The sequence below is a fragment of the Triticum aestivum genome, chromosome 2D, assembly GCF_018294505.1.
Source record: "Triticum aestivum cultivar Chinese Spring chromosome 2D, IWGSC CS RefSeq v2.1, whole genome shotgun sequence".
In the NCBI taxonomy this organism is placed as follows: domain Eukaryota; kingdom Viridiplantae; phylum Streptophyta; class Magnoliopsida; order Poales; family Poaceae; genus Triticum; species Triticum aestivum.
The window spans coordinates 462,577,284-462,587,884 of record NC_057799.1 but is presented as its reverse complement, the minus strand read 5'-3'; positions in this window follow the sequence as shown (position 1 = coordinate 462,587,884).

Below are 10,601 nucleotides of genomic sequence, written 5' to 3'. Positions count from 1 at the left end.
CATGATTTTTTGTCATAGAAGTAGGACCCCACCACATCTATGATGATACCGGGTTTTGTCACAGTTATCGTCATAGAAGTGTCATAAGTATGACAAAAGATTTTCGTTTGGCCCAAAATGTCACGGATGTGTCTTTTTTTTGTAGTGAAGAGATGTGGTTCAATGGTTAAGAAGACCCCCTTTTATAGGTGGGGGGAAATCCAACCGTTATGTGCTCAGCCCGCACCGCGCAGTACTATCGCTCAAGGGAGCGGTAATACCGCTTGGCTGCAATGGGCGGTACTACCGCTCAGGCGAGCGGTGCTAACCTGGGGACAGAGCACACAGGGAAGAGATGGAGTGAAACGCCATGAGCGGTACTAGGAGCGGTGGTAGGCGCGGTACTACTGCTTATAAGCGGTACTACCGTTCCTACTGCCGCTGAACCCAATATGAAAAATCGCAACTCCGAAAGCAGCGGTACCACGCGCGGCATAGCCGCTCAGCTAAGCGGTACTACTACTCAGCTAAGAGGTACTACCGCTTGGGGTGCTACAAAGAAGCCCACGCAAACAGATGGAAACAATAAAACCTGAACTGCCATAACTTCTACAAATGAGCTCTGAATTGAGCAAACTCAAACTTGTTGGATAGAGGATGAGAAGAACTGTCCAACATCGACTAAGAAGATGCGGTAGAAAAATGCCAAAGGTATAGAGATGTGAAACCTCTATGAATGAAGAACTGGCAAAAACCCCAACATCGAAAACATCATACAAGATGCATGTGAACTCCGTTTTCGATGAACTCGAACTTGTCATGAAGATGACCATAAGCTCCAAATCTCACAAGGAGAAGAACCAAGCAGGAACCAAGAAAAATGATGCAAGGATGCAATGGTTTGAGCTCTCTATGAATGATACGATCAAGCTACCAACTTGAGAGCCCCCCTTGATAGTACGGCAATCGATCCTATAACCCGGTCCCCAACTACCACCATGAGACCGGTAAAATAGAAAAACCTATCAAGGGCAAACCTTTGCCTTGCGCATCGTCCACTTGAGTAGATGATGATGATCTTGACTCCCTCAAGTTGGACCACCTTTCTTGATTTTGTTGGCTCGATGAAGACTAGTTGATTGCTCCCCCATACTCCACTATGGGTGTGCCACTCTTCGGCACATCTTCACAAGTCCGTTGACACCACAATGGACGGCAAGCTTCAAGCATGATCCCTTCATGATGCTCCACTTGAACTTGCACACCGCAATCTTGATGACGACCACCACTTGATGTCATCCTCCATGGGTTGTATGATATCTTCCTCTTGATGCAAGTCCATGGAAACGTACCTAACCCTACATAGAACTCTCACGTAGACCACGGATTAGTACACAAAGCATAATGGACAATGCTTACCTACCATGGGATCACTTGATCCCTATCGGTACATCTTCTGCGCTTTGTGAGTTGATCAACTTGATTCACTCTTGACTTAGTCTTGATCAACCTTGAATCTTTCCAACTCTCTTCATTTGGATGATGCCTTGAAGGTAAACATGAATGATCACACAATCTTCTTCTTCAAGACATGCTTGCTGTTAGAGTTGTGTCAAATATTGTGTACAAGGTAGGTTACAGTTGGACTCTGAGTAGTATTGTGTTTAGATAGGATATGGAGTCGTGTCCTAATAGGACACTTGTATCCTAGGCCTCTCATATATAGCGAGGGTAGACACACGGTGTAACCTATGCCAACATAATAGCACAGGCATGTGGGGGAGCCGGCGGCGTGTGCCGGCGCCCTGGCGGCCGGTGTGCGGTACTGTAGTGGTGTCATGGGGAGGAGCGCCCATAGTCAAGCCCCGGGGATGTAGCCATATTGGTGAACCTCGTTAAGAAATCTCGGTGTCGTGCTCGTGTGATTGCTTGGTCCTTGGATGATCGACGGTATGCCTCAGATTTAATTCTAACAAGTGGTATCATGGCTAGGTTGTTCGAAGGTCGTGGATCGTTGATTTAGAGGAAGGATTGAGTTGAGATGCAGCCAACCGCAGCGTGGTTCTCTGCGAGATCAGAAAAAGCAAATCAGAGCGAGATGTGTGTACAGGCAGCTGACGGGACATGCGGCGATCGATCGGATCGATCGGGCGAGCATACGGTGCAACACGTGCAAGCGGCATCACGGAGGCGGCAGCCAGCGGCAATTCTCAGCGGCGTGAATGCGTACATAAGCGCTAGGGCAGGCAGCCCTAGTTGTGTTGTACTAGGCGAGGTGCATGGCTTGAGGGTAGGCAGCAGGCCAGGCCCAGTTGTTGGGGGTGCTAGCTGTTGGTGGCCTATGCAGTATGCTCGGGTGCGGTTGCGAAGTGGACGAAGGCCGAGCCGAAGGGATGCTGAGACTTGAGATTTGTTTGAGAAATTTTTTTGGCACACAGACCAGTCAAGACCGGGATGCTATCAAGAAAGAAAAAGAAGATAAGTCCAATAGCTATATACGTGTGGTGTTCATACGGGAAGGCTGTGAGGAATTTTGATTTGGTTTTCTTTGCTGGTACACTTCTGTGTATGGATGGCGTTGGTTACGGTGAAGGCTTGAGGAGTCTAGAGCGTGTCGTTGCAGCCGGACAAGGGCGGCTGGGTCAGACTTGCCAGTCTGACTGATCGACGCAAGTCAGTTGGCACAGAAGACGGTGCGTGTTAGGGATATAACTATTGGGCATGACCTGTCCAGGAGGGACCGGGTCATACCACTAGCGACTTAAAGATGAAGATGGCGGGTCATGAAGCAAGCCTATTGAAGGCCCAAGACCCCGAGGCGACTTGAGGCCCAAGACGATGAACCGCCATATGTTTAACTTGTATTGTAAGGAAAGCTTAGTTAGTCACCGAGCCGGACACGTTGTGTCTGAGCCGGCCGGGACTCTGTAAGCCGTCGGGCATCAACCTGTGTATATAAAGGGGTGACCCGGCGGCGGGCTAAGACAAGAAACAATAGATCGAGAACTAGGTCAAGCGTATTCGCTCCCTGGTAATCGAAACCCAAGCAATACAACCCAAAACTGGAGTAAGCCTTTACCTCATTGAGAGGGGCCGAACCAGTATAAACTCTCTGTGTCCTTTGTCCCGATTAACCCCTTCAAGCTAACCTAGTTGCGATGGCTCCACACCTAAGTCCTTTCGCTAGGGCATCTGCCGTGTTAAGTCCATGACAGTTGGCGACCACTGCGGGGCCAGCGCACGGTGGTTTTGAGTTCTTGAAGGGCAACTTCGCAGGGATCAAGGGATACGCCATGGGCCGGATGACCAATAGTCGTCGCGGCAAGCTCTACATCAATGACGCTGGCTGGGGGCCCGAGGCTGGCTCAATTGAGTACGGGTACCAGGTCCCCTTCAGCGGAATCCACGTTTTCATCGGCAAAATCGGCGAATCAGGGCCTGAGCCGGACACCTGCGCCGACATCATCGAGACGAATCAGCGTGCATGACCCGCCAAGGTTCACCCGCTGTGAAGCACGCCTTTGTGGGTTTTATCCATGGGGCGGATTTTGAGCAAGGATCTGTGTCCCGTGGAGAGACGGCCATCTGCTCTGACGGTGAGTCGTCAACCGGTGAGACTAATTCTATGTATCAACGGCAAGACGGTGGGCTTGGGGCTGTTCCGATGGCGACAGTATTCCGGGCCCCTACGAGCCGCCGAGCCGGGCTGCGATCTTCATGGCCGGTACACAACCAGCGCTCAATTCAACAACTGTTGCTTCTATGACTTCTAGTTCAACAGCCGCAGCGGCAGCCGCAGCGAGCGGCTCTGCGCGCCCGCTGGCTCATGTTCTGACCGAGTTGTTGGATGCGTTGGCGACTTTAATGGGGGCCGAGGTAACCCCAGAGACTCAAGAACAACACAAAGTGGATGTCGCGAAGCTGTGAGATGAGATAGCTCAAGCCAAGGAGGAACTTGCTGCTGAGAATGCTAGAATGGCGACTGAGTGAGCCGCCTTGGGCGCACAATCACAACGGATTCAGGCAGAGTCATTTCGGCTTACCTTGGATCAGAATGCTTCAAACGCTATTATGAGGAGGAGGCACCAGACCCGTCTACCCGCAAAGTTTGAGGCTAGGAACCTTTTCAACACACCTGGGGCAGGAACCAGTGACCCGCCCGTGGTAAACCGGGTTGTTGAGGCACCCATGACCGGAGCACCGGTTCAGCCGCGCGCTGCAGACCCGCCTCGTTTGAATTTGACTCCACCTCAGCATGTTCCGACACCGCCGGGTCATTGTTCTAACCCTCTGGACAATATGATCGCCGCGGCTACATGATTGGCGGCTCTCCCTGTTGAAGGCGAGTCACCAGCCGCGGCCAAGGCAATCAAGGTGGTTTTAATCAGCAATCTGGTCAAGGGAATCAGCAGCAGTAGTCTGGTTATCAGAGTAATCCGAAGCAGCTGAATAGTGGTCAGTATCATGTGTTTACCACAAGTTTATATGCAAATGAGACCAGAAGGTTCATAAAAGGGCAGTGAACGCCGTTGAGCCGGTGGTCCCTCGTTACTTGCGATGGTCTGAACATCCTATTGTATCGAGTCGTGAGGATCACCCGCCCCGGATTGACAATCCGGGTCAGTTGGCTTTGGTGGTTGCGCCTCAAGTTGGAGGGTACAAGTTTACTAAGGTGCTCATGGATGGAGGCAGCAGCATTAATATCCTTTACTATGATACTTTTCATCGTATGAATTTGACTGACAAAGATCTTAAGCCGTCTTCTACTGTTTTTCATGGCGTGGTGCCTGGTAAGTCGGCATACCCAGTGGGCAAGATAGCTTTGGAAGTGGTTTTTGGTGATGATGATGATTATGGAGCTGAGACATTAACTTTTGAGGTGGACAAGATCAAGATCCCTTATCATGCGTTGTTTGGGCGCCCGGCTTATGCTAAGTTTATGGAAAGACCTTGTTATGTTTATCTGCAGCTTAAGATGCCGGGTCGTAAGGGTACCATCACAGTGCATGGGAACAGGAAGATAGCCTTGGAGTGTGAAGAGGGCGATGCTGCTTATGCTGATTCTGTTTGTGCAACAGAGGAGTTGAAGTTTTACAAAGATAATGTTGACCCGGTGGATATGACACCTTTGAAGAAGCTGACCATAGAGCATGACCCCTTGTTGAAGTTTAAGTCGGCAGATGACACTAAGCTGGTTGACTTTGTTCCTGGCGACTCATCCAGCAGTTCAGTATCAGTGCTAATATGGATCCGAAATACGAAAGTGCGCTCATCGAGTTCATCCGTGAGAACCGGGACATCTTTGCATGGAAACCTTCAGACATGCCAGGGGTACCGAGGGAACTCGCTGAGCACACTCTCAACGTCGATCCAAAGTTTAAACCGGTTAAGCAATTCCTTCGATGTTTTAATGAAGAAGGTGCAAGGCCATTGGTGAAGAAGTGGCCCGGCTCTTGGCAGCTGGGTTTATTGTTGAAGTTTTTCATCCTGAGTGGTTGGCTTACCCGGTGCTGGTACTTAAGAAGAATGGCACTTGGCGTATGTGTGTAGATTACATAGACCTTAACAAGGCCTGTCCGGCTGACCCTTTGGCTCCCCCTCGTATTGATACTATGGCGGGTTGTGAGCATTTGAGTTTTTTGGATGCTTATTTTGGTTATCATCATATCAAGATGGCAGTTAAGGACCAGGAGAAGACAACTTTCATCACTCCCTTTGGAGCCTTCTGCTATGTGTCTATGCCTTTTGGGCTCAAGAGTGCCTAGGCGACTTATCAGCGGTGTGTTTAGAATTGCCTCCATGACCAGATTGGATGCAATGTTCATGCTTATGTGGATGATATTGTTGTGAAATCCAAGAAGGAGACTTTGATAGATGATCTGAAAGAGACCTTTGACAATCTCCGGGTCTACAAGATGATGCTTAACCCGGCCAAGTGTGTCTTTGGTGTGCCAACAGGCAAGCTTGTGGGTTTTTTTGTTTCTGAAAGAGGCATTGAAGCTAACCCGGAGAAAATCAAGGCTGTCAATTGTTTGGCTAAGCCGGCATGTGTTAATGATGTCCAGCGTCTGGCAGGTCGTACTGCGGCCTTAAGCCGGTTTATAAGCCATTTGGGCGAAATGGCTATCCCTTTGTATCAGATGATGAAGAAGACAGATCACTTTGTCTGGAGTGATGCTGCTGATCAGGTGTTTGAGGCGTTGAAAAAGCAGTTGGCTGAGCCGCCAATCCTTGCAGCTCCTATTGATAAGGAGCCCTTGTTATTATATGTGGCTGCTAATAGCTGAGCCGTTAGTGTGGCAATTGTTGTGGAAAGGAAGGAATCATGGAAGGACTATTCGGTTCAGAGGCCGGTTTACTAAGTTAGTGAGGTACTCATTGAATCTAAGCAGAGGTACCCACATTGGCAGAAGCTGGTTTATGGGGTGTTCATGGCTAGTCGTAAATTGAAGCAATATTTCTTCGGTCATCCCATCACTGTGGTCAGTTCTGCTCCCTTAGGGGATATTATTCAAAACAGAGAAGCCACAGGTCGGGTAGCCAAGTAGGCCATTGAGCTTGGACCCCATTGTTTGAGGTATATGCCCCGGACAGCTATCAAGTCTCAAGCACTTGTGGATTTCATCAATGACTGGACAGACTTGCAGATGCCCGAGGAGGAGCCGGATAGCACGTATTGGATCCAGGCAGTTGGAAGGCTCGGGGGCTGGAGTTATTTTGACTTCCCCACGAGGTGACAAATTTTGTTATGTTTCAAGGTTGATGTTCCCTTATACTAACAGTGCAGCTGAGTATGAGGCCTTGCTCCATGGTCTTCGGATGGCTAAAGAGATGAATTTAAGCTGGGTGAGATGTTTTGGCGACTCAGATTTGGTGGCTCAGCAAGTTTCAGGCACTTGGGATTCCAAAGATCCACTCATGGCGGTTTATCGCCGAGAAATTGATGCTATTGCTGGTCATTTCAAAGAATATCAAGTGGAACATGTTGATCGCAGGAAAAATGAGGCGGCTGATGCTTTAAGACGGCTGGGGTCCCAGCGTAAGCCGGTACCACCTAATGTTTTCCTTGGTGTTTTGCATAACCCTTTGATAACCCACAAGTATAGGGGATCGCAACAGTTTTCGAGGGTAGAGTATTCAACCCAAATTTATAGATTCGACACAAGGGGAGCCAAAGAATATTTGAAGGTATTAGTAGCTAAGTTGTCAATTAAATCACACCTGGACATTAATTATCTGCAGCAAGTAATTAGTAGCAAAGTAATATGATAGTTTTGATAATAGTAGCAGCAGCAATAGTAACGGTAACAGTGATAGCGCTATTTTTGTAGCAAGTGCAATAGTAACGATGGCAGTAGTAACTTAGCAGAAACAGTATAAGGTAAATTTGTAGGCATTGGATCGGTAATTTGTTGGATGATATTCATCATGTGACAGTCATAACCTAGGGCGATACGGCACTAGCTCCAGTTCATAAATATAATGTAGGCATGTATTCCGTAAACAGTCACACGTGCTTATGGAAAGAACTTGCATGACATCTTTTGTCCTACCCTCCCGTGGCAGCGTGGTCCATATTGGAAACTAAGGGATATTAAGGCCTCCTTTTAATACAAAGCCGGAACGAAGCATTAACACAAGGTGAATACATGAACTCCTCAAACTACGGTCATCACCAGGAGTGGTCCCGACTATTGTCACTCCGGGGTTGCCGGATCATAACACGTAGTAGGTGACTATAACTTGCAAGATCGGATCTAGAACATGGATATAATGGTGATAACATAAACGGTTCAGATCTGAGTTCATGGCACCCGGGCCCAAAGTGACAAGCATTAAGCATAGCAAAGTCATAGCAACATCAATCTCAGAACATAGTGGATACTAGGGATCAAGCCCTAAGAAAACTAACTCGATTACATGATGAATCTCATCCAACTCCTCACCGACCAGCGAGCATACGAAGGAATTACTCACTCCCGGTGGGGAGCATCATGGAATTGGCGATGGAGAAGGGTTGGTGATGACGAAGAATGAAGATCCCCCTCTCCGGAGCCCCAAACGGACTCCAGATCTGGCCTCCCGATGAAGAACAAGAGGTGACGGCGGCTCCGTCTCATGGATCGCGATAATTCTTTCTCTCTGATTTTTTTGGAAAAATAGGATTTTATAGCGTCGGTTTCAGGGTCTGCGGGGCCACCAGGTAGGGACAACCCACCTGGGCGCGCCAGGAGGGCAGGCGCGCCCTTGTGGATTGTGCCCACCCAGGTGCCGCCCTCCGGTGGCTCTTGGCTCCAGAAATTCTCTTTTATTGTATAAAAAATCCTCGCAAAGTTTCGCTCCATTCTGAGAACTTTTATTTCTGCACAAAAACAACACGATGGTAGTTCTGCAGAAAACAGCGTTAGTACAGGGTTAGTTTCATTCAAATCACAAATTAGAGTCCAAAACAAGAGGAAAAGCATTAGGAAAAGTAGATACGTTGGAGACGTATCACCCTTCAGTCAAATTGCCTACGGAGGAAGATTGTGCGGTTCCTGACCCGGAGGTGCAGTTGGTGGCGGCCCTTCAAGCTATTCCTGATTGGAAAGTTCAATATTTGGCTTATATGACCCGAGGCGAGTTACCTGAAGATGAAACTTTGGCCAGGAAAATAACCCGGTGGTCTAAGTCAATGACTATTGTCAATGGTGAGTTGCATCGATGTAGTGTCACGGGGGCGTTTCAGCGTTGTGTTTCTCCTGAGGAGGGTCGTGAGATTCTGCGAGAGATTCATGAAGGAGATTGTGGCCATCATTCCGACTCTAAGTCTCTCTTGGCCAAGGCTTTTCGTCATGGGTTTTATTGGCTGACGGCTCATGCTGATGCAGAGGATCTAGTTAGCAAGTGTGATGGTTGTCAGAAATTTTCAAGACGAGCTCATGTGCCGGCTCAAGAATTGAGGATGATTCCAATTACTTGGCCATTTGCAGGCTGGGGGCTGGATATGGTTGGACCTTTTAAAAGGCCCAAGGATAAAAAGACCCACCTTTTGCTGGCGGTTAACAAATTTACAAAGTGGATTGAGGAAGAGCCAGTTAGCAAGTGTGACGCGGCGACGGCAGTTCAATTCATCAAAAAGGTGATTTTCCGTTTTGGCTACCCTCACAGCATTATAACTGATAATGGCACTAATCTGTCTAAAGGTGCTATGAAAGAATTCTGTCAACGAGAGCATATTCGTCTTGATGTTTCATCAGTGGCTCACCCCCAGTCCAATGGCCAAGCTGAAAGAGCCAATCAAGAAATCTTGAGAGGCATAAAACCCAGGCTTATGGTCCCTTTGCAGAGGACGCCGGGTTGTTGGGTTGAGGAGTTACCTTCAGTGCTTTGGTGAAGGAAATATGCCCTAGAGGCAATAATAAAGTTGTTATTTATATTTCCTTATATCATGATAAATGTTTATTATTCATGCTAGAATTGTATTAACCAAAAACTTAGTACATGTGTGAATACATAGACAAAACAGAGTGTCCCTAGTATGCCTCTACTTGACTAGCTCGTTAATCAGAGATGGTTATGTTTCCTGACCATAGACATGTGTTGTCATTTGATGAACGGGATCACATCATTAGAGAATGATGTGATGGACAAGACCCATCCGTTAGCTTAGCATAATGATCGTTTAGTTTTATTGCTATTACTTTCATCATGACTTATACATGTTCCTCTGACTATGACATTATGCAACTCCCGAATACCGTAGGAACACCTTGTATGCTATCAAACGTCACAACGTAACTGGGTGATTATAAAGATGCTCTATAGATGTCTTCGAAGGTGTTTGTTGGGTTGGCATAGATCGAGATTAGGATTTGTCACTCCGTGTATCGGAGAGGTATCTCTGGGCCCTCTCGGTAATGCACATCACTATAAGCCTTGCAAGCAATGTGACTAATGAGTTAGTTGCGGGATGATGCATTATGTAACGAGTAAAGAGACTTGCCGGTAACGAGATTGAACTAGGTATGGTGATACCGGCGATCGAATCTCGGGCAAGTAACATACCGATGACAAAGGGAACAACGTATGTTGTTATGCGGTTTGATCGATAAATATCTTCGTAGAATATGTAGGAGCCAATATGAGCATCCAGGTTCCGCTATTGGTTATTGACCGGAGATGAGTCTTGGTCATGTCTACATAGTTCTCGAACCCGTAGGGTCCGCACGCTTAACGTTCGATGACGATTTGTATTATGAATTTATGTGACTTGATGACCGAAGGTTGTTCAGAGTCCCAGATGAGATCACGGACGTGACGATGAGTCTTGAAATGGCCGAGAGGTAAAGATTCATATATTGGAAGGCTATATTCGGACATCGGAAAGGTTCCGAGTGTTTTCAGTATTTTTCAGAGTACCGAGGAGTTACAGGAATTGGCCAGGAGAAGTAATGGGCCTTATTGGGCTTTACTGGAGAGAGGGGAGAAGGGCCAAGTGAAGGAAATATGCCCTAGAGGCAATAATAAAGTTATTATTTATTTCCTTATATCATGATAAATGTTTATTATTCAAGCTAGAATTGTATTAACTGGAAACTTGATACATGTGTGAATACATAGACAAACAGAGTGTCACTAGT